The sequence below is a fragment of the Protopterus annectens genome, chromosome 8.part0 (genome assembly GCF_019279795.1).
Source record: "Protopterus annectens isolate FY-2018-M chromosome 8.part0, PAN1.0, whole genome shotgun sequence".
Lineage (NCBI taxonomy): Eukaryota > Metazoa > Chordata > Ceratodontiformes > Protopteridae > Protopterus > Protopterus annectens.
Genome location: NC_056741.1, coordinates 801180660 through 801202695, shown reverse-complemented (window position 1 = coordinate 801202695; position 22036 = coordinate 801180660).

The window sequence follows — 22036 nt, the reverse complement described above, 5'->3', positions numbered from 1 at the left end:
AAACATTAAAAAAAATGTGTTTTTATTTTTTTTATTGCAGTTTCGAACTTTCAAAACTTTGATTATGGTCTCGATCATATGAAGTTCGTGGTCTCAATCATATGAAGTTCGATGTTTGGAAAGTTCAGTGACTAAGGTCACTAATATTATTAGTTGGAAGAGACAACTCAGAGTCCAGCATTATTTTAATTGTAATTGTATAGGGGTGTGTCAGTATCTGTGGGTGTGGGGTCTTTTATGTTGGTAAAACAGAAAGGGCCTTGAAGAAACACATATATATTTCACATACTGTTGACACTAACTCTTTAGCTAAGCATGCAATATCCTGTGCTAATAATTTATTTAAATTCTGTGTTTTAGAACAATTGCAGAAAATAAAACCTAGAGGTGGCCAATGGAAGATTTGCTTGAATATAGAGAATTATTTTGGCGATTGTCCTTACAACCGAACAGGTTTCCTGGATTGAATGAACTAATTTCCTTTGTGCCTATGTTGAAATTATGATCAGCTAAACTGTAATATCACTTTTATTAGATATATATTTATTTTTTAATATTTTATAGCACTTGGATAAAGTGTTTTTTATTAATAAGATGTTTCTTAAGGTGATTTTTTAACTTACGTATGCAAGCACATTTTCTGTAATAGGGTCATTTAGGCATTTTAAGAGTAATGTTCCTTTAAATATTTCCTGGTTGTGGTGTATTATATAACTTTTTTTTCATGACAATATAGTTCTCACTACAGCTCTCATTGTCCTTCCTCCAGCCAAGCCACAACCTACTTCTTCAGTAATAGTCCTGATGCCAAGCCCAGTCTTACTGAAGACATCTAGGCCGGTTTGAGATCTCCCAGTCTTCTCCTGGCAGATTCAAATGCACCCTAAACATAACCTCCTTCTACTTTTATTCCAATCCTTTAGTCCTCTGTTGCAATTCTGATACTTTGATACTAGGAATTTGCAACAAAGAAGAGAATTTCATGTTAGAGAAAATAGGATTTTTCTATAGATTTTTGGGTAAGCCATTTTCCCTTTTTGTACTTGAAATAACCTATGTCATTTGGTTATAGACTGGTCTTACCCATTGCATGGTCAAATGAGGCTTGGCACAAGCCAAGTTGTCCTGGGACATCTTCAAGGAGGTGTTAGGTCGATATTAATGGGAATTCAATGGGTTGGGGAGGTGAAAGGGTTAAACGGTGGGAGGGTTGATTGGAAAGAAATGAGATAAGGGTGGGAGGTGCTTAAGGGATTTAGATGAGTGTAGCTGGGTAAGTAATCACATTTTGGTGTGAACTTGCTATGGCAAGGTATGTCCATGATGACCTGTCTGATAGTGTTGTGTGTGGGAAGGTAGGCCTTGGAAGGAGTGTGGTAAGTTGGTAGAGCAACTATATGGAGGCATTGCTGTTGTCAGTTATGAGATTCACATAGGTAATAGTGTTCACTGATGTGTGTGTTGCCCCAGCATAATCTCGGGGTGGAGGCCTGGTTGGGTTAACAGGGTTTTGGGGTGTTGGGTGACCTCTTTGATGATATTTGCGTGTATGCAATGGACCTTGGGGGAGGACTCCATGGGGAATGGAGCAAGTTGGTTGCCTTTCTCATCTTCCACCTGGATCCAGCTTCTTTGGTTGTTTCGAGTGGTGAGGCAAGTGCAGCTGTAAGCCGGTGGTTGCTTCTGTAGAATAGATTTACAAAAAAAAAAAAAAAAATACCTGTCTTGATGTTTCCGGTGGTGTTTTGGGGCTGCAGGGAGATGCGATGGCTTTTTTGCGGGCTGGTAGATTTTCTCGGCTAGAATGTGGACTTGTTGCATTGTATTGGCTTGGCTTTCCTTGGTCTGCGGAGAGGCAGCCTTACTTCTGCTTCAGCAGTTCTCCATTGTGCGGGGAAGTGCATTTTGCGGTCAGCAGCCATGGTGGCGCATGCGTGCAGCTGGAGTTTCTCGTGCAGTGTCTGAATGGCACCTCTGTTCTGCTTCCTCTGCAGTTTTGAATCCTTAAAATAAATCCAGAAACTGTATTGCACTGAAAAAAATGTTCTACAATAGTGTGAAAGTTTGAGCAATTGTGGCACAACTTAAATTAACCTTTTCAAGCAACAATACTGAGTCCCGAAGTTAACGTATGAAAACTGAAAACTAGTGCATAATGCTGCATAAATCACCAGCTCTGAGCAAAATACTAAATAGCACTTTGCAGTGAAAACACTGACTTGGAAAGTTACTTGGAAATACATGCTTACTCCTTTAAATGAGTAGCCTTCATACACCAACATTATAACATAGAAATGTATAACTCTAAATAGTGTCGATTTGAGGCGTGTGGTAATGGCACCAGGTTTGACGTGCTTTCCAATGGTGGTAATGGTCATGTTGGGTTGGCAGGGTGTGATGCTTGTTCAGTATTGATTGTTGACTTTTGAGGTTATGAGGGCTTTGTGACTTTTCAGAGGTTTTATGGCTTTTAGTTGCTTTGGGTTGTCATCAGGCCTCTTTATGGGCAGAGTTTCTTGTCAGTTTCGCTCATCATATTTTGTTTAGCAGAGGCAGATTTTGGGGGGTGGGATGCCCATGAGTGATTGCTGTTGAGCGAGGCTTGGCTGCTTTTGTTGCTCTTTGCGGGTTGTGGGCAGGGTAGGCATTTTCTGCATTTTGCAACTTTGTTGCCCGGTTGTTAGGCATTGGTGTAACGATGGCTGTCTTGGGTTTTCTGGTGGCTGGGCTGTGCTTGGTGGGCTCAAGGGTGATGATTTGTGGTGTTTCATGGGTTGCCGGAGTGGTGTGGCTTTTGGCACATGCGCATCTGCGGTCAGCCTTGTTCTCATTCAAAGGGAAAAGGGAAAGGCGGGGGGAGACTCTCAGGCGTACAGGATCTCATAGGGTTGTTGGATTTGCCAATATGGGCCTGGTGTTTCGCAGGCTTCCAACTTACGGTTGCTTACTGTGCAGGTGTGCTGTGGCTTAACCATTATAGTGGATAGCAGGGTCAAGGAAACCCATGAAAACCCTGAACATAGGCCTCCGAACTCATCACTAAATAAAAAGGTTGTAGTGTTTATTTCTGCAGTGTTTTCCAGGATGGAGTCATATTACTGGGAATTTTTAGTAATACAGTGAACCAACTTGGACCAGAATTTTCCCCTAAATTCTCAGCATTTGTATGGTGTGTTACATAGTGGAATAGAACTTTTTGTACAGTTGAATAGAAAATGCTGCTTGCGATTAACCAAAAAAAAAAAAAAAAAAAAGTTGAGATAGTAAAGGTAAGACATACATAGGCTCTCTCAATTATTTAGAGAATTGGTCAGTCTCTCTGCTAACAGAAAGCAAGATATTCAGGTTTGAGTTGCTCCAAATAGTAAATATCATTGCAGTACAGTAAACCGAGTCAAGTCATGTCCCTAAATGACACACAGTCTACCGACAACAGCCTTACGACAGTGGACATCAGCCAACTGTGTCACTAATCAAAGCTTAACTTGTAGTATCTCCAAATTGAAGTGACAGTTTCTAACCATAAATACTTCAAACCAGACCCTGACAATCCAGCAATCCACCAACAAGGACATTGTGTTAAACCAAAAAAAAAAAAAAAATTATTTTCTACATTTATAAGTGCACCGTCGAAAGCTCCGTATGTCCTGGGTGTCTGACTTGCTTTGTCACTTTGTACTTAACATACTGTGTTGTAGGCTAAGAAGCAGGTCAGAAGGGGAGTATGTATGCAGTGTTCACAAGTTCCTGTTTTGCAGTCACTTCATGTGCTAGTTGCGGACAGTTTTGTAGATACTGTGGTAGAATATTGCATTTTGTTGTGGAACAGGTAAGCCGTGCAGCTGAGGGGCAAATGCACAGCAGTGTTGTCCACACGTAACATTTCTATACTAGCTCACATTTCTTTGAATCTTAAGCAATTTAACTCTCCTCTAAAACACTGAATTTTAAGTTGTATTACTAGGCATCCTTTCTTCAACAGGTTAGGCTTATAAAATATAGATGGATACCAAAATAATACTGAAAAGGCACGCCTCAAAAAGTAAGTTTCTAAGCTGAAAAGAGAAAACAGAATTCTTCAGAATCACTTATGTAGTCTGTTTTCTGTCTCTCTTCTAAATTGTTGGTAGTCTCAGAAAGAAAACATATGCTTTGTAAAGTGCTCAGTTGCTAGAATTGGAGGATGTGGATACAAGTTGGATGGCTGAGCCCTCTTAGACTGAATTCTGTTTGAAATAAAAAGTATTCACAATGGAATTTACAGTATTTTGTGAAATGTAGTGGGGGTCCCGAGGGCCTCACTGCATGGGGCTTATGTGTCCTGTCACTGCTGCATTTTATGAACAGCTGTAAGTTAGTTGTTTTATAGGAGAGTTCTCTGTGGCAGTTTGGTGGATGGCTTTGGATTGGCCTGTTGGATGGAGGCTGGCATTCCAGTTTTGGCCGCTGTTTTGTTGGTGGTGGGGGTAGGTTTGGTGAGGGTTTTAGTGGATTTTCTGTATTCGGGAGGTGTATGCCACAACAACACAGCATTCTTAGTCATTCAGGTGGGTCAGAACTGTACTCAGTGAGGTCAGAGGAGAGAGGCATTCTCGATGATAGATATAACTAAGGGAGGTCAAAATGAGGTCAATGTGTCCTGCAAGCACAGTAAGGCAAAGTTGTCTGGCCAGCAGCTCCTGCTGTATTGGTAATCATTCCTTGGTTCATTAATGCAGAATTATTAGTTTTATTCTGCAGAGACTGTGCATATTGGTTTAGCATATGGTACCAGGTTTAGGGACAAACCATTACAGGCTGAAGTTTGCAATAATGACAAGCAATTGAGGTTCAGACTTCCTGGTATTTATGTTTAGGTAAGAATATTGTCAGTCACATCTCATTATGATTGGAGTGTCGGTGGTACATTTCTTCCCGGGTTGGCAGGATAGGTTGTCCTTGAAGATGTCTTGGAATGTGTTATGTATTTTGGATGTTTTACATGTCTTTTCTTTCTTGCAGATGGGGTCTTGGAATGCTGTGCCTGTAGTTTGGAATAGGTGGGTATAAGGTGGAGTCTTCTTGTTCCTATTTGAAGGTTTAATTTTGTCTTTTTCTTTGTAGATGATGGTGTGCCGAGTTCCAGTGGTGAGATACAGTGAGTTCACAGATGATCGTGCTTTGGTGTCAAATAACCGGTGGAGTCATTGCGTGAGTAATCAGAAATGGATAGGTTAAAAGGCAAGCACAGTGATTCAGAAGAAGAAGAAAGAAGCACAACCAACTTTTGTTTAACTCTAGAAAAAGTATTATGTTTTATAACCTCGTTTGATTTGTGTTACAGGTTAATGTACAATCCATGGTTGAATTAAGAGTTTTAATATTTAAATATCATGGGATGCAGTAGTGCAGTTTGTGTCATTTCACAGCTAGAGGTTTTCCAGTTTGATTCTCAGCCAGTATTGCGGGCCTTGCGTGTCCTCCTTGTGTTTGTGTGGGTTTTGCTGGGTACTCCTGGGTTTTCTTCCATGCTGCTGTTGCTAGCTACTTAATATTGGATATATTTGTACAGGAAGACATATAGATCACATACTTTAGATGGTTGTCATAGTGATGGTTTTGCTACATGTTTAAATCTGAATGCATGTTTCAGTGGAAGTCCTGATCACTTGGGTGGGCACATTGAGGTTACAAATGGAGTGTTGAGTGATTAACAGTCACTGCCCTGATGGAAATGGACTTCAAAGGTAATGGGTTTTGTTTTGTGGATGTTTTGAGTGCCGGAGAGGTTATAGGGTATTAGGTAATTTTATTCAATGATCATTAAGGCACATTACAGTTGGGGCAGTCATGATTTCTTGCTGATGTAGGACATGTTTATTTGGCCAGTTTGAGTGGGTTACTTTGGTAGGGTTAATAGTTGATGTAGTTTAATTTCTACATGCGGGATGGGGTTGGCATGTCACTAATCTTGTGTTGACCAGGTGGTACAGGATATTTTCATTCTGGTATAATCTGGTTTTGACCTGTGGCATAGGGCATTTTCACTTTGGTATATTGTTGGTGGCATTCTAGGGTATTGATAGACTAAAAAGGGTCAGACTGCTAAAGCCATCATTGGGTTTAGGTGTCTTACTTTTGATATGGGTAGCTTGTGTCGGCAAGGCGGTTGTTAAATGGCATTTTGAAGTTTTTCAGGTTCTGCATGTCATTGGGCAAGTAAAAGGAATTGTTTGAGAAGGGTGATATGCAATTGCTTTAATTTGGTGGCTGAGGTTGAGTAGTTTTTCTCCAGTGGCAGGTGATGCTTTGATAAACATTAGGTAATTGCCAGGGGCTGGTGATGTCCTGGTAATTATTGTATACCGAATGATGTTTAGCCTTATCCCCTAAGGGTGGCTAGCTGATGGAAGTTGGTGGTGAGGGGGAACAGCCTTGGCAGGCTGGTGGTGGAGAAGAGGGACAGGCTTGCCCTCTTCTGTTCCCCCTCTGGTGTCTGGTGGTGCATTTCAAGGAGTTTTTGTTGAATAGATAAGCAGGTGGAGGTAAGAATGATGCTTATTTGGTTTGAAGGTAATTCAGTGAATGGTTTAGTAAGTGAGGAAAGGTATGGATGCTGCTTACCTGGTTGGATGGGCAGGTACGCTGTCCTGATTAATATTATATGGAGGTTTATAAGTAAAGTAAGTGAGCAAAGGTATGGACGCTGCTTGCTGGGCAGGATGAGCAGGTATGCTGTCCTGGTTAACATTATAAGGATGTTTATAAGTAAAGTAAGTGAGCAAAGGTATGGACGCTGCTTGCTGGACAGGATGAGCAGGTATGCTGTCCTAGTTAACATTATAAGGATGTTTTTAAGTAAAGTAAGTGAGCAAAGGTATGGATGCTGCTTACTGGGGCAGGATGAGCAGGTATGCTGTCCTGATTAACATTGCAACGATGTTTATGCTGTGTTTAGAATCGACTACACTACATCCAGTTGTATTTAACAAATGTTGGTAATCAAAGTTATGTTATGGAAGTTTTAATAAAGGTCATCGAATGTCATTCAGTGTGTTGTGTTTATTGAAGGGGACCGGGACAATAATTATTACCCAAATAAAAATAACTGGGATCATACCATAGATAATCTGAGGGGACCCATGCAAGGAATAAAGCATATAGGAGCTGCCTCTATCTATTAATAATACAGTGAGCAGTCCTGGGATAAATTTTCTGTTTCCCATCCATAGATCTAAGTTAATTTTGAAAATGGACAGGAATGACCTTTGTTTTATGTGACAGAGGAGTATGTTCCAGAGCAGCACTATACTCTGTGAAATACACTTGTCCCTCCAAACCATTCTGTTGATGCTGCAGAATAAGCTTAGATCTCTAGACCGAGTATTTCTGATGCCATCTGACTTACTTATGTGCAGCAAATGCATTAGTAATGGATCAGAGGATGCCTTTTATGCCAGACACAGGTCACCTCTTAGCATTCTGCAGGATACTGAGTATAGTGATAGGGCACTGAGTCAGTCCTTGTAGGACATGTTATTAACACTTTGTTTATAAACTGTGCAGTACAGAAGGACTTTCTTACAACAGTTGACACATGTTGGTCAAAAGTTAGGTCAGTGTCCACATAAGTTCCCAAATGCCAAACAACTGGGTCAGCTCTTAGGGGATATTATCAATGTGGTAGTTACCTGAGGTAGATGACATGCCAAAGGATACAGTAATACATTTTTTAGCATTTAGTTCCAGACCATGGTTTTAATACCAGTTATTTATTTGAGACAAACCTTCCTGAAGGACTGCGAAGCTATTTGAACCATAGGCTTATATAGATGAAAAACAAAATCATAGCTTTCATTTCGGTGGCAAAGTCCCATGTGTAAACTGGGTCTGGAACCCACAGCACAGACTTCAATAGTAAGAGACCTTGAAGGAAAATGCTAGCACTATCCATATAAGCAAATTTATTACCCGAATTGTGCTCATGAGAAGACAAAATTGTAAGCAAGTGAAGCTTGGCAGTGGACTTGTGTGGATCACTGCCTAACAGTCAGCATGAATCAGGAAGAGCTCCTCTTTCACACTACAAAGGTCAAGAGAGCATTGAGTTCTAACCCCAAAGCAGTTGCTTGGATTAATGTTACAGTACTGATACTGCAGCACAACATAAGGAGGGTGCTGTGCTCCAGGACTGTCATCATTTGCCTATAGTTTTTAAATCAAGATCCCCTCTCTCTGAGCCAGCAGTAGTTTAGGTGAATGCCAAACCTTCTATGACACTTGTTCATAAAGACCAGGAAAATCTCAGTCGGACTTTCCCAGTAAACAAATCTCCTCAGGGACTTGGTCAAATTTTTCCTTGTCAGTATAACATATATCTATGCTTCTGACTATGCAGTTTTTGTCTGGCTTATTTTGTCTATCTACTGCTGTCTGATATCTGCTTTTATTTAGTGTTTTTGTTAATACTGAGTATGGGTCTTGGCTGAAAATAGTCCTGAAGAATTATTCCACTTAACAAGTTAGCCAAAAGAACAAATAAGATAAGAGGTAGTGTATCTGGTGTCCTCGCAATATGATCTCATGGGAGTGACGGGTAAAAAAGTAAATAAATAAATAATCAGGGAAATTGAAGAATGGGTCTTTCTAAGCAAAATAAATTATCTGTAGACAGTTCAAAGGGCACATCTGTAAGAAATGTTTTGTTCTCTTTCTAGGAGTAGAACCAGGGAAGTACATCGGGTTATACAAAATTAGGAGTTAAGCATCTAGCATTCTCAGACATAAAACAGCAGGCATTTGGCAAAAGTATAGCCTTTTTTGTGAAAATAAAATTGTGGGTGAGGGGCAAGAAAAGACATTCTGTAGCAAGGAACTTAAATTTGGTCTGGCCTTCACACAATACTTAAAATTTATTTCTCTTTCAAGTCTGAGGATCTGATTCTGTCAGTAATAAACAGGTAACTCTCGTGTTCTGAACCATGACAAAACGTCTAGATCTGACTTAATGTTGTCTTCAGATATTTCCATGACAAACCATATTTATGCTTGACCTTAGGACCTTTTAGGGTATTGGCCAAGATCCATAGCTTTACCACAGTCATGCTGCGTGGCCTAGAGCTGGTATGACTGCCATTTGTATATGTAGTTTATCATCAGCATTGGATTATCTGTCTTAATCTGGGTGACCTGTTTGACAGCTTTGCACAGAGAGTTAAGGCTTTGAACTGCAAGTGAGTTTCATTCTTTTTTCTGGTATGGCAGTCCCTCAATATCCACTGCAAACTGTGATTCTGAATGATCAATTAACCAGGCTGAATCCCTGTGTCATGAATGAAAATAGGCATTTATGCCGCAAGACTTACACAGTTAACATTAGAAAAAAATAAAATCTTGGAGAATGAAGATGCTAAAAAGACATGAGGTTGTATTTATTTCAATAATGTTTGTATGAAAGCTTGATTTTTGTCTATTCCCAAAGGCTCTGAGCTCTGAAAAAGTCTAAATGAGATTCCAAGCCTGACAGGAGTGGACCTGTACTGATTACATTTAAAGCACATAATGGACATGGAAGACAAACTCACATTCAGCCCAATGGCTAGATCCTAACATCATATACATTCTCTCTAGATCACCTGTGATATTCTTAGCAAGCCTAATGGGGTTGTTCATCTACTTGTTTTACTAGGAACTCAAAGACAACTTAGACATTCTCATGTAAAACCTGTCCAGTATTGCAACAACTGCTGTCATTGGGCCAGGGCTGTGGAGAATTTATCTTAATGGCACCCATTCTATTTGCAGTATAATTTGGCAGTGTCAGAGAACTGTTTCTCTTCTTTCCCTGGAATGAATACCCGGGCTTTGGTGAAATCTAAGATTATACCCAATGAATTTCTATTATGAAGAGTCTAGTTAGGATTTTGGATCTAGGTAGTCTGTCAGTTAGTGCAGAAGACAGCTTCCTGTTGTCAGGGTACAAGGACTGATACTTTCCATCTCCAACTGCCTTTCCAAGTGGCTCTGTGCAAGTCACTTAACCAGATAATGTTCCTAGGTAGTCTGTGGAAAGGGACACTTATGTCCAGTGGGTGTACCCAGTTAACAAATGTATAGATTTCACAGCATTCAGCATCACAGTTCTACTGACAGAGACATCTCTTGAAAAGGCCAGGTTTAGCTAGTAGTCAACTTACAGCTTCATTCTGGAATAAAAAATATTTGATATAGTATTTCTAGATAGTTCCTCTGATCCTCAGTAGGAGAACTTTGACTTTATTTTGCAAAGTATTTATTGAAGGAATGTGTGATCAGTCATTTGTTTTATTTATTTATTTATAGATAATGACCAATGCACAATGGCAGCTGCAACAATACAGAAGAGTCTAGACTAATACTAAGCAATACAATCACTGCAGAACACAACATAGGTTCATAGAACCTATTGGCCCAAGGGCCTACGTAAGCCTAGCCAACAAGGTTCCCTGACTTACGTCACCCAAGAAAGTTATTTTCCTGTGCCACTGTCGAGCAGAGACACAGAAGTGATCCCTGGGGTGTATTTCCTATTTCCCATCCACTCATCAAGATTTTTCTTGAAGAGTGCTAATGAAGAACTTTGCTTGACATAGATGGGTAGCCTGTTCCAGAGTATGGGAAGTCTCTGGGACAGGAATCTATACATCCAACATGTCCTGTTTATTGTGGTGACAAGGTTTAGGTCCCTAGAGCATGTAGCTTGGAGGGAATGGGATTTCTTTAGGTGTAGCATGTCCAACAGCTCTGGGTTTGACATAGCTTTATATGTTAGGCAGAGATCACCTCGGAGTAGGCGATATGCTACGGAGTAAAGCTGGAGTTTTTTGAGACGGTCAGTGTAGGGCATTTGTTTGAGGCCAGTAATCCTCTTTGTGAGGTACTTCTGTGGCCTTTCCAGCTGCTGCAGATGTCTTGTGAGGTACATTCCAAAAGGGGCGTTGTACTCTATAATGGGTCTAATGAGTGTCGAGTAGAGGGGAACAATGACCTCTTTTTTCCTGGATGAGAACCCTTTTATGATGAGGTGTGCCACATCGAAGGACTTCCTGACTACTGTGGTGATGTGACTATCAAAGGAGAGACTACTGCCCACCTGGGTCCCAAGGTCTTTTATCACACATTCAATGTTAAGTAGATTGCTGCCTATGTGGTAGTTCATGGGTACAGAGTTTTTACCAAAGGGGATGACACTGCACTTTTTGGCATTGAGCTTGAGGCCATGGCTCTGACACCAGGCATCTGTCTCAGCAAGGCCCTTCTGTAGGATGTTCACATCATTTGGGGACTTGACTATGGCTACTAGTTTGCAGTCATCTGCGAATGTAATTAGCCAGAGGCTTTCTGTGTTAGCCTGTACTTCAGAGAAGTAGATACCAAACAGGAGAGGTCCCAGGACTGAACCCTGTGGTACTCCACTTGTCACTGGTTTGAGGTCAGATTTGGAGTCTGCAACTTTTACAGTGTAGGTTCTGTCAGTGAGCCAGTTGGCAACCCATCTTGTGATGTAGGGATTTATACCTAGTTGTGACGTAGGGATTTATACCTATATTCTATACATAGAAACATTTGAGGTGTTTTAGAAAGCTGTCATATAGGCTGGAATTCAATAAATGTTCCCTGTGCTAGTAGAAAGTGCAGCTGCTAAAAGTAGCAGTTTCTGAAATCACAGGCAATGAGATTCAAAGACATGTTTATATGCAAGAAGAGAATACCTCACCCACTAATCTGAATATCGCTGAATCATATTTTACCACTAGTACTAATCAGCACTTTCCTACTGCAGCCATGACCAGCAGCCCACGTCACCCCTCATTCACTTTCCCGCACACATGCACAGATTCAAACACACACACACACACACACACACACACACACACACACACACACACACACACACAAGCACACACATACATACGCACATACAAGCAGGCACACACACATACACGCATACACACTCTCACACATTTTAGTTATTTCTGACTTTACAGAATGTGCCTGATTTTGTCTTTTATATTATACCTGTCCCTTGTAAATCATGGCTGATTACAGACAATCAGTAATGGTAGGCATCAAAGAAAATGCTTAGTGATGAAAAATCCGTTGTTCTTTTAACTTTTTAAGTGGTTTACAGTAACATTAAAAAGTGTCTCTGGTGTCTATTGCCCCCCCCCCCCCAACACTATTACAGGCTTTGCTTATTAGTGTTATGGTAGTCGTGCGGTATGTCAGCTGCCTCCACATACAATCACACATTCATTTAGACATTCTTCAACACACATACAAGCACACTCACAGACAGTCATTCACACACACACACACACACCATATATTAGACATGCACACTTTCAGCCAGTTGCACTGATCGACATCCTCAACTCTTCACCCATACAAACAGACACAGACACCTACTATAATGATCTCTTAAATAACTTCACCCACTGTAATCACTCAGGCAGAAACACATACACACACACACACACGCACACACTTACCTGAGACCACACATAATCCACACACAAACACTGCCATACGCATATACTCACAACCCTCCACCACTACCTCTCTGCAAACATTTACCTGAGCTTTTACATTGTCTCCCTGACTAATTACAAGATGGGAATGCTGCATTTATGCCATGTTCACTAACATGGCTGGTCATAGTAATATATCCAGCCAAGTGAAGGCATTTCTGAGGGAAAGCATATAGTTAATTAAAATTGGACACTCCCCACAATGCTTCATTAGCATTTAACAGGGACATGGAGACAGCCCCCCATTGTGATTCTACTGACCATGTTAAATCACTGTGGTGGGCCCTTTTCTAAACTGGAAAGGGCTGTTGACAATGGTTTTCCACTCATATTAGAGCTTACCACTGTCAGTAGTGCTCTTTGAATCCCAGGCATAGTTTTCTCCTTTTCAGTATTTGTGAGTGATGTTACATCTTTTGATAACGGTTCTGTCAAGGCCTTCAGTACCTTCACTGATAAACATTTCCCTGTATGACAGAGGTCAGCTCTTGGAATTTAAAACAAGGGCACTACCATCCCCTGAAACTTTCAGTGACAAAGGAGTACCTCCATAAGGGAAATGGATGTCACTGAATCATTGGGTCCCCAATAGCTGTCTTTTCCTAAGGACCATTATTTTTATAAGGGATACTTGTTGCCACCAAAACAGAAATAACCTTTAATTTGGAGAGGGCATTGACTGGGATCTGTGCACTACTTGTTTCTGTGGCATGGCATTCATGATACAGCAGATAACAGAAGAAGGGTCCAGGCTACCATCTTTCATCTGGGATTTATTAGTCATTTTTTTGTGAAGTTTGTCTGATAGCTCAGGCTTGTCTAGGGTTTCTGTTTGCTACAGTTCCTTTTCATCTATGTCCGCTCATCCAGGTGATCTCTTAAATCCTTTATGATGAGTAGGGAAATGCATGTTGGCAGCAGATTTGGTCTGCATTACCATCTTTGGTCAAAGTACCTCAGACAATGCAAAAGCAGCAGTAAAGTGATATCCTGAATGCACTTGAGAATTGGTAGTTAGGCACAGGTGTATTATAGTTAAACTATCCTTTTATACCAAAAACTGAAAAATTACAAAAATAAAAAAAGAATACAACCTGCTACAAAGTAAACTACAAGTTCGAAATTTGGCAGTTACAGTAAAAAGAAGTAACAAAGGTGAGGACTGCTTCATTCATGGGCACTATTTATACCTTTCAGCTCTTCCTGATTTTGCCTTATACTTTTGGCTCATGTCTCCTAAAATGAATGATTTTTCTGGTAAAATAGTAAGGATTATGCTGAGTAAATAATGCCAGAAGTTAGAGTTTAATAATTCTTATTGCTCAGAAAATGATTGTTGATGCAACATCTGATGTTCTATTAATTTTTTTTAAATGGATTAGAGTAATGTTTTAAAACCGCCCCTGATTTTGGGCCTTTGTTGCCCCTGGTTCTGGCTTTGTCCTGAATTCCTAAGGAAATTTGAAAGGTATGATACTATTTAAATTGGATCAAGGAAAATGGGATAACTGAAACTCAAGGAGTGTACCTTTTTAAAAACTACATGGACAACTGCTATGTGAGTGCTATCAGCTAACAACAGGTATTCACAGGAAAGATAATTCCGTTGACTGAGAAAGTCATGAAGGTTACATTCCTGTGAAGGTTTCTAAGTAATTTCTCATTCCATTTCCAAGATGTATGCATTCATGTTTTTAACTCTTCATGACTGTTTTTGTGGTGTCAAACATTTATTAATCATAAACATGAATTTCTACATGGATCATATTCAGTCACTCACATACACTTACATGTTTTCACACACACACACACACACACACACACACACACACACACACACACACACACACACACACACACACACACAAACACACACACACACACACACAAAAAGTGGTATTCACAGACAGGCACACACTCACACACACACTCACTTGAGACCCTCATACTCCTACAGACACAAACACATGCTGCCACACACATACACAAACACTCATATATCCCACTACTTTCTCTCTGCAGACACTTACCTGATATTACCTTTTACACCATTTTCCTCAAATGAATACAACAGAGGGAGCACTGCATGTGACAGTAACCAGTCAACTATCGTGTTTTTGTAATAAGAGATATAACCAAACTACTCTAAGAAAATCCTTGTAGACATAAAGAGAAAATTCATACCAAACAGACAGAGACCAGAAGTCAGATGTGAACTCTATGAGTGCAAGACTGAAATTTTCCCACTGGACCTCCATTCTCCTATGTGATATATTGATAAGCTTCAAATCCTCACCAAACCCAGTTAACTCCATTAAATACGTGAAAACATTCACCACCACACTATACTAACATGTAAACAGCTGTATAGATGCAGCTGTACCCAAAGTGCAGAGCAAAATGCAGAAACAAACCCACATGATGCAACCATAATAACAAGCTTTACCATAAAAGAAAAATAATTTTGACCAAAAGTAAGAAGAACAATTCCCAGAATATTAGAGTTCTTGTCACTGAAATAAATAAACAACTAAGGAGATAAATAAAATCCACCGAAACCATGTTTGAGACTAAAATAGCTACTCTACCCAAAGACAATCACAAGGCCTTTTTTTAGTTATGTTCATAATCTCAGAATCAAAATATAGCAGTGCACTGAGCCGATTGTGAATGATGTTGTCTACACTGAAGATGAAGATATAGTGAACCTACTGGTCGATAAATGTAGCTATAACTTTACCGATCCCTCCCCTCCATCTGTTCCTCATGATATTCCTGAAACTGGCTCACCTCTAGCTATCACACAATACCAAGTCCAGAAAGTGATATCAAAAGCTTAAAATACTGCATCAGTGAATCCTGAAGATATTCCTGGATGCATCTTAAATAGCATAAAACAAAATGTAGCCATATCTCTAACAACTGTACTCAGTCTCAGCCTCCATACAGGTTTTGTACCAAGCAAATAAAGAACAGCTGCACTTATTCCACTGCATAAGGGAGGACTTCACACAAGCCCAGGCAGTTGCAGACCCATAAGTCTGAACAGCCTTGTATGTAAAACCAATGAAAGACTTATAAGGATATTAATCAATCGAGACATGGTGAACCTCCAAACACTGGACCTGTCTCAGTTTGGATTCATCAAGGGCAGGTCATGCTTACTCACCCTGGTGGATTACTTTGAAAAGGTCACCGAAGCAATGAATTAAGGCAAAACAGTGCACACCACCTACCTCAACCTGGCCAACAGTTCTGACACAATTTCCCACCTAAGCATAATACAAAAGCTAAATAAACTAGGAATAAACCTTATATCGGCTGCTAGATTGTCAACTGGTTCACAGATATGATGCAAATAATCAAAACAGGGGAAGTTATTACCACAAAGATTCCATTCTCCAGTGGAGTCCTCCAGGACTCTGTTGATTGGGATTTGGGAACTTGTGTGGACAGTGACCTAACTTTTGACCAACATCTTACAGCTCATAAACAAAGGGATTGTGTTTAGATCCAGGGATGTCATTTCCCCCTTTTACTTAGCCCTCATTAGGCTAATAATTTAATATAATGCCCCTTTGTCATGTATCTGTCAAGATACATCCAAAAACTCAAATGTCCACAGAGGTACCTTATTAAAAGGATATAATGCTTAAACAACATGTCCTCTATGGACTGAGAAAAAAGTCCTGTCACTATATTGTATCCAACGGACTACTAATAATTCACTTGTGTCTAGCATACAAGGCATCCTCTGATCCAATACTGATGGATTTATTGCACATCAGCAAATCATATGGCATCAGAAATGCTAAGTCAAGGGATTTAAACCTCTTTTGCAACATCAACAGAATGGTTTGTATGGAGAGGTATATCTCACAGAGGATATAGCTACTCTGAAACAGATTCCCCATCCACATAAAACAAAGTTTATCCCTCTCCATATTAAGGCACAACTTGGACTTACAGATGGGAAACAGAAAATTTACCCCAGAACTGTTCCCTGTGCTATTAATGGACAAAGGCAGCTCCTAAATGCTTTATCTCATGTATGGGTCTCATCAAATTATCTATGGTATGATCCTATTTGTTCTCATTAAGGGTAATGTATAATTATTGACTATAAAATGGGTAAGGCCAATCTCTAACCAAATGGGACAGGTTAATTTGAGCATAAAAGGGAAACTGGCTAGGCTTAAAATGGCCATCAAGGGCAGCTAACCTAGTACTTAACTATGAAACTATGAACTATGAATCTATTCTGCCCAGGTAAAAACTGTGGATTCATAGCATTATATCAATTGCACAACATCAGAAAGCTTTGTCATCCATTTTTTCATAAATCAAAAGCAGACAAAAGGTAAGGTTTGTTAGATTTATAGTGTAAGCCAAAGGGAAATAGCAATCCTTTGGTTATATGTTTTTGCTGCTCTTGCATGTTTTAGTATCAGAAATGTTGTTGTCCTATAAATATTCATTGAAAATCTGAAGTGAAATCTCCAGTGACTCATTTTTTTAAATATTTTCCATAAATGTGCCAGGCAGTAGCACTTGATTTCTTTTTCATGTAGCCACAACCAGTTCAAATAAGCTAAGCTTATCATTATGACATTTTTTACATATCAATACAACCGTATATAAATGTATTAAAAATGAGTGGTAGACAATATAAATTGGGGCTTGCTCTAACCATAAATATCACAAACAGGGGTGCTTAGCAATTACCCTTACAGGAAGATCCCTTTCAAATAAAAGGACTAAAGTTTTTTGAAACAAATAATGTCATCGTCACAAGAGGTTTCACAATGACCTTGCAAATGCTTATGTGAGATCATTCAACATAACATATATAGTCATTGTAGTGAGAGGAGGGATTATTTTTGGCCATTTATCCATTTGTAACTTATAATTTTTGAACCATGCAATATATTCTTCACAATAGTTAAAGGTTACTTCATGCAGCACAGTCAGGCCTTACTGTGTTCATGCTATTTCTGTCAGACTTACTATCCGTGGAATACAGTGTAAGAAAGCTGTTTTTCTAAAGTCAATGAGTTGGAACACAGCTTCCATAACAGCATAACCATTCATGCAATTTTAATGAAATTCAGTGATCGTATTTCCTTAGGCAAAGTGAGCGTGCACAGTTATTTTTATAAGAACTATACAGAATATGCTCTTGTTACTCAAGCAAAGATTTTTTTAACTGCAAATTAACCCTAAATGTATATGTGCACTACACATGCATGCATTTACAGATTAATAAGGAAAAAATGATTGTATAGTCCAAGCCCTCCCAAAATTAAAACAAAGAGTAATCACTGATAATTATTGCTTTAAATAGATTGTTGTGCTCATCAGTATACACTTTTCTCATTCTCTTTCTTGTCCTTTGTACTCCCGAAGGTGATTTAATACCCTAAGTATCTTCATCAGATGTGCAATGCTGCTACAGTATAGATTTCTTAAAGGGGATATGGTAAGCCTCACAAACAGGTATGTAGTTTCAATATGAAAGTACTGAAAACAGTACCATGTCCTGCCAACATCTCTCGCTAGGTAATTGTAGCTGGAGAAATTCTGGCCCTCATTATTTTAATTAGAAGACAATTACAGTATATAACTTATGGGTCTTATAAATCCAGAAAGGCCTGGATAGGAAACGGTAGAGTATGATTTCTACCACCCAAGAATGAAACTTCCTTTCTTTCTTGTTTTACTCCTTCCTTCCTATCCAAACTTATTTTAAATGATTGGACTGATAAATTGTCTCTGTTTCCTCTAGGTGAGTGAGACGTGTTTATTTTGTTGGTAAATGCTGTATAATTTAATGTACAAATAATTTTGACCAAAAGTAAGCAGAGTAATTCCTAGATGTTGCCCTTGCCACTGAAAAAACAAACAACTCAGAAGCTTAGTAAAACCCACCAAAGCCAAGTCTAAGGCTAAAATAGTTACCCAACCCAAAGACAATCACAAGGCATTTTTTACTTATGTTCATAATTTCAAAAGCACAATGCAGCATGATTGTGAATGATGTTACCTACACTGAGTCTGAAGATATAGCAAAACTACTGGCTGATAAATTTAGCTCTAACTTTACTCCTGTCAGCTCTCCATCTGTCCATCCATGGGCTAGGTAAGACCAATCTGTAAACAAATGAGATAGGTCATTTCAAGCAGAAAAAATGGAAATTTGCCAGATTTGAAATGGCCCACAAGGGCAGCTAGTCTAGTACTTTACCTATGAACCTATGAATCTATAACATAATTTTCCTTTTTTCATGCTAATCTTGATGGATGAGAGGTGTAATGTTCTAAAAATAATCTTTGAAAAAATGTCATCCATCATTTTATACAAAAAATGGCTAACCTTTTAATAACGTACACAGAAGTCACATTTAAGGTTACCAATCATTGTTCATAAGGTAAATCTCAGGTCATTTGAATATACTTAATATTACTCTCTATGAACCTTTTCTAAATCCATATACATGGAATATTATATAATACGAAAATAAACTTTTGCGCATCCAATAACTGGTTTATAAATATGAAAATATGAACAAAAAAGACCCTCATCACTTATTGTAATTGTCCTGGGTAGCATATTTGTTATTTATAAATATAGTAATAATGGTTGTAATATCCAGATCAAAGGTTAACAAATCATTAGTGTAGTTCTAATCTCATTAATAAAATCCACACTAGAAGTACATGGTTGCTTAAGGCAAACATCTAATGCATCTTGTGCTTTCAAAAAATTCATAATAAAGCATTATGTTAGATGTAATATATATACTCTGAAACAGTCAGTTAAAACATTTTGAATAAACTGTATGCTGCTTTCTTACTTCTTTAGAATTAATTACTGATCTCAGCATGTAATTATCTGCAAATGTAATGAGCCATGGATTATTAGAGAGAACTAATGCAGATATAAATAGTCCCAAAAGTAGAGGTTGAGGTATAAAACCTTACAGGGCAATGTTCTGCATAATGATTTACACATCTGCTGCTACCATCACAAGTACCCGTTTTTGTGTATTACTCAGGAAGTTATTGATCCATTGTACAAGGTATCTAATATTGTTAAATTTACAGTGACAGTCAGCCAGCCTGTCATATAGCATCATACTGAAAGCCTCTGCAAAATCCAGATACGCAGTTGTCAGCAGCAGAGAAATCATAAAGGCTATGCTGCAGTAATTAGAATCTGCCCAAAATAGTAAGGCATCCGCTATCCATCATAATACAGTGATAGTACCTACAAAAATTGCTGGTAACTCATATATTCTGTGCTTAACTTAGTAATCAAAACCTATTCATATGCTTTACCTAACACACTAACAGGTAACAGTTTCATTCACCTTCGACCCATCCTTATGAATGGGGACCATAATAGCTTCCTTTCATATATCTGGAAGAAATGCTTCATGCAAAGCAGTACTACATAAAAATGCAGACAATTAACATTTTTATGTATCTATATATTTTTTTAGAAAGGCTCCTGTGAGCTGATTAGGACTCATTGAAACTTCATTTCTAATATACAAGCCATGATTAGATGTGATCATACACCAATACCAGATATTGAATATAGATGATGTTCAGGCACTGTATCCAGTATTACATAATAATGAGTAAAGAGATTACAAATACATGTTGCTGCTTTATTATTAGAGATACCTTTCCAGCTTATTTCAGAACCCCAGATAAGGTTTGTGTTGACAAAAGCGTTAATCTATTAACACTGATTCTTAATTATATTTGTAGTTTGAGTTAACCTAGATTAGTAACTGCATTTAGAACTTTTAATCTCAAACATTTATTTTACAGATACTGTAAAAAAATGTTTAATATGTCTACAAGATGCTTAACACACATTTTAAAATCATCATTTTCCTGTCATATATTTTGTTTATCCAATAGTTCTACAAACTTTGCTTTATTTTATTTCATTTTCATCTGCTAACTGGGTTTGCATGTGGACACTTATCCAGATGGGTCATTTTCAGGTTCAGCCCCAAAGGTAGAAAAATATATAAATAAATGTAGAAACAAATTTTGTTTTATCACAGTGCTGTACATATAATAGTTAAAAAAAGAGTACATAAGAGATTCCATAATATAAAGGTATGGTAGGGTAATAGCCATAAGCAATTTTGGCATACTTACAAACTGCCAAACTGTTTTGTTATGCATAAACATGTCATGTAAGTATACAGGATGCTAGAGATAGAAAATATTCCATCATACCTTGACAGCAAAGTTGCCAAACTCCTTACTTAGGAGGACAAATATTGTTAAGCAATAAGTTAATGCCATAATATCATTAACATATATATTTTGTTTCTAATGACCAGTACAGTTTAGATGGCCTCTTTATCTACTTAGTTCCTTATCTATTAGATAAGCTGCAGATGTGACTAAACTAATAGCTTTCAATCACATTTTTATAGTAGTGGTCTTCATAGTTTAGTACTAAGCTAACTGCCCTTGCGAGCCATTTTAAGCCTAGCCAATTATCCCTTGTGAGACTCAAACCCTGCACCTTGTGTTTGTAAGGCAAACACCTTAGCCATTAAGCCACCCTCCCAACCATAAATATTTTGCAAGTCATAGGTCCATAGCTATTTTAAGCCTAGCCAATTATCCCTTGTGAGACTCAAACCCTGCACCTTGTGTTTGTAAGGCAAACACCTTAACCATTAGGCCACCATGCTCTTAAATTCTGTTACTGTTTTTCATTCTACATCTGATACAGGTAGCATGTTCTAGTAATCCACCATCCTTTCTGTGATGCAATACTTCTTGAGTCACTCCTGAGCCATCCATATTATATGTTTGGATTATGCTATATTGCTCACACACATCTCTCTTTTTTAAAATAATAGTCATCTGAGCTCAGCTAACAATCCTGAAGTACTTAAAAGCTTTTCTCATGTTCTTCTCTTTACCTTTACTTAAACATTTTGTTATGTGCTTTCCTCCATTCAGAGATGTCCATTTTAAGATTTTATTTTAGTCATTATATGGTTTCCATTGAAAATGTATATCATTTATGCCCTCCTTTGAACACTTTTACTGTAGATTATGGTCTTCAACACTGTGCACAGGTCTCCAGATGGGGGTCTATTTATACTGAGGTTTAAATAGTTACTATGTTCTGTTGATGGCATCTACTCTTCTGCACTCCATAACTCTGCCTTGTGATCCTTTCATTTTGCTTGTTACCTCTGTGTTATCTGATATGATTTTCTCTAAGACTACTTTCTCATTATTGTGACCTCCCTTTTGCAATTTTACTTCTCAGATGCATTATTTTCTATGTTTTGGTAATGTGTTTAAGGTTATATGTTCATTCTTTATTTACGTGATTTACACAGTCTCACAGAACACAAATACAGACTAAGAAAGTTGAAGTCAGACTGATCAATGGAGCTCATTAGCATCACATTGCCGTAACTGACTGACTTAAATACCAC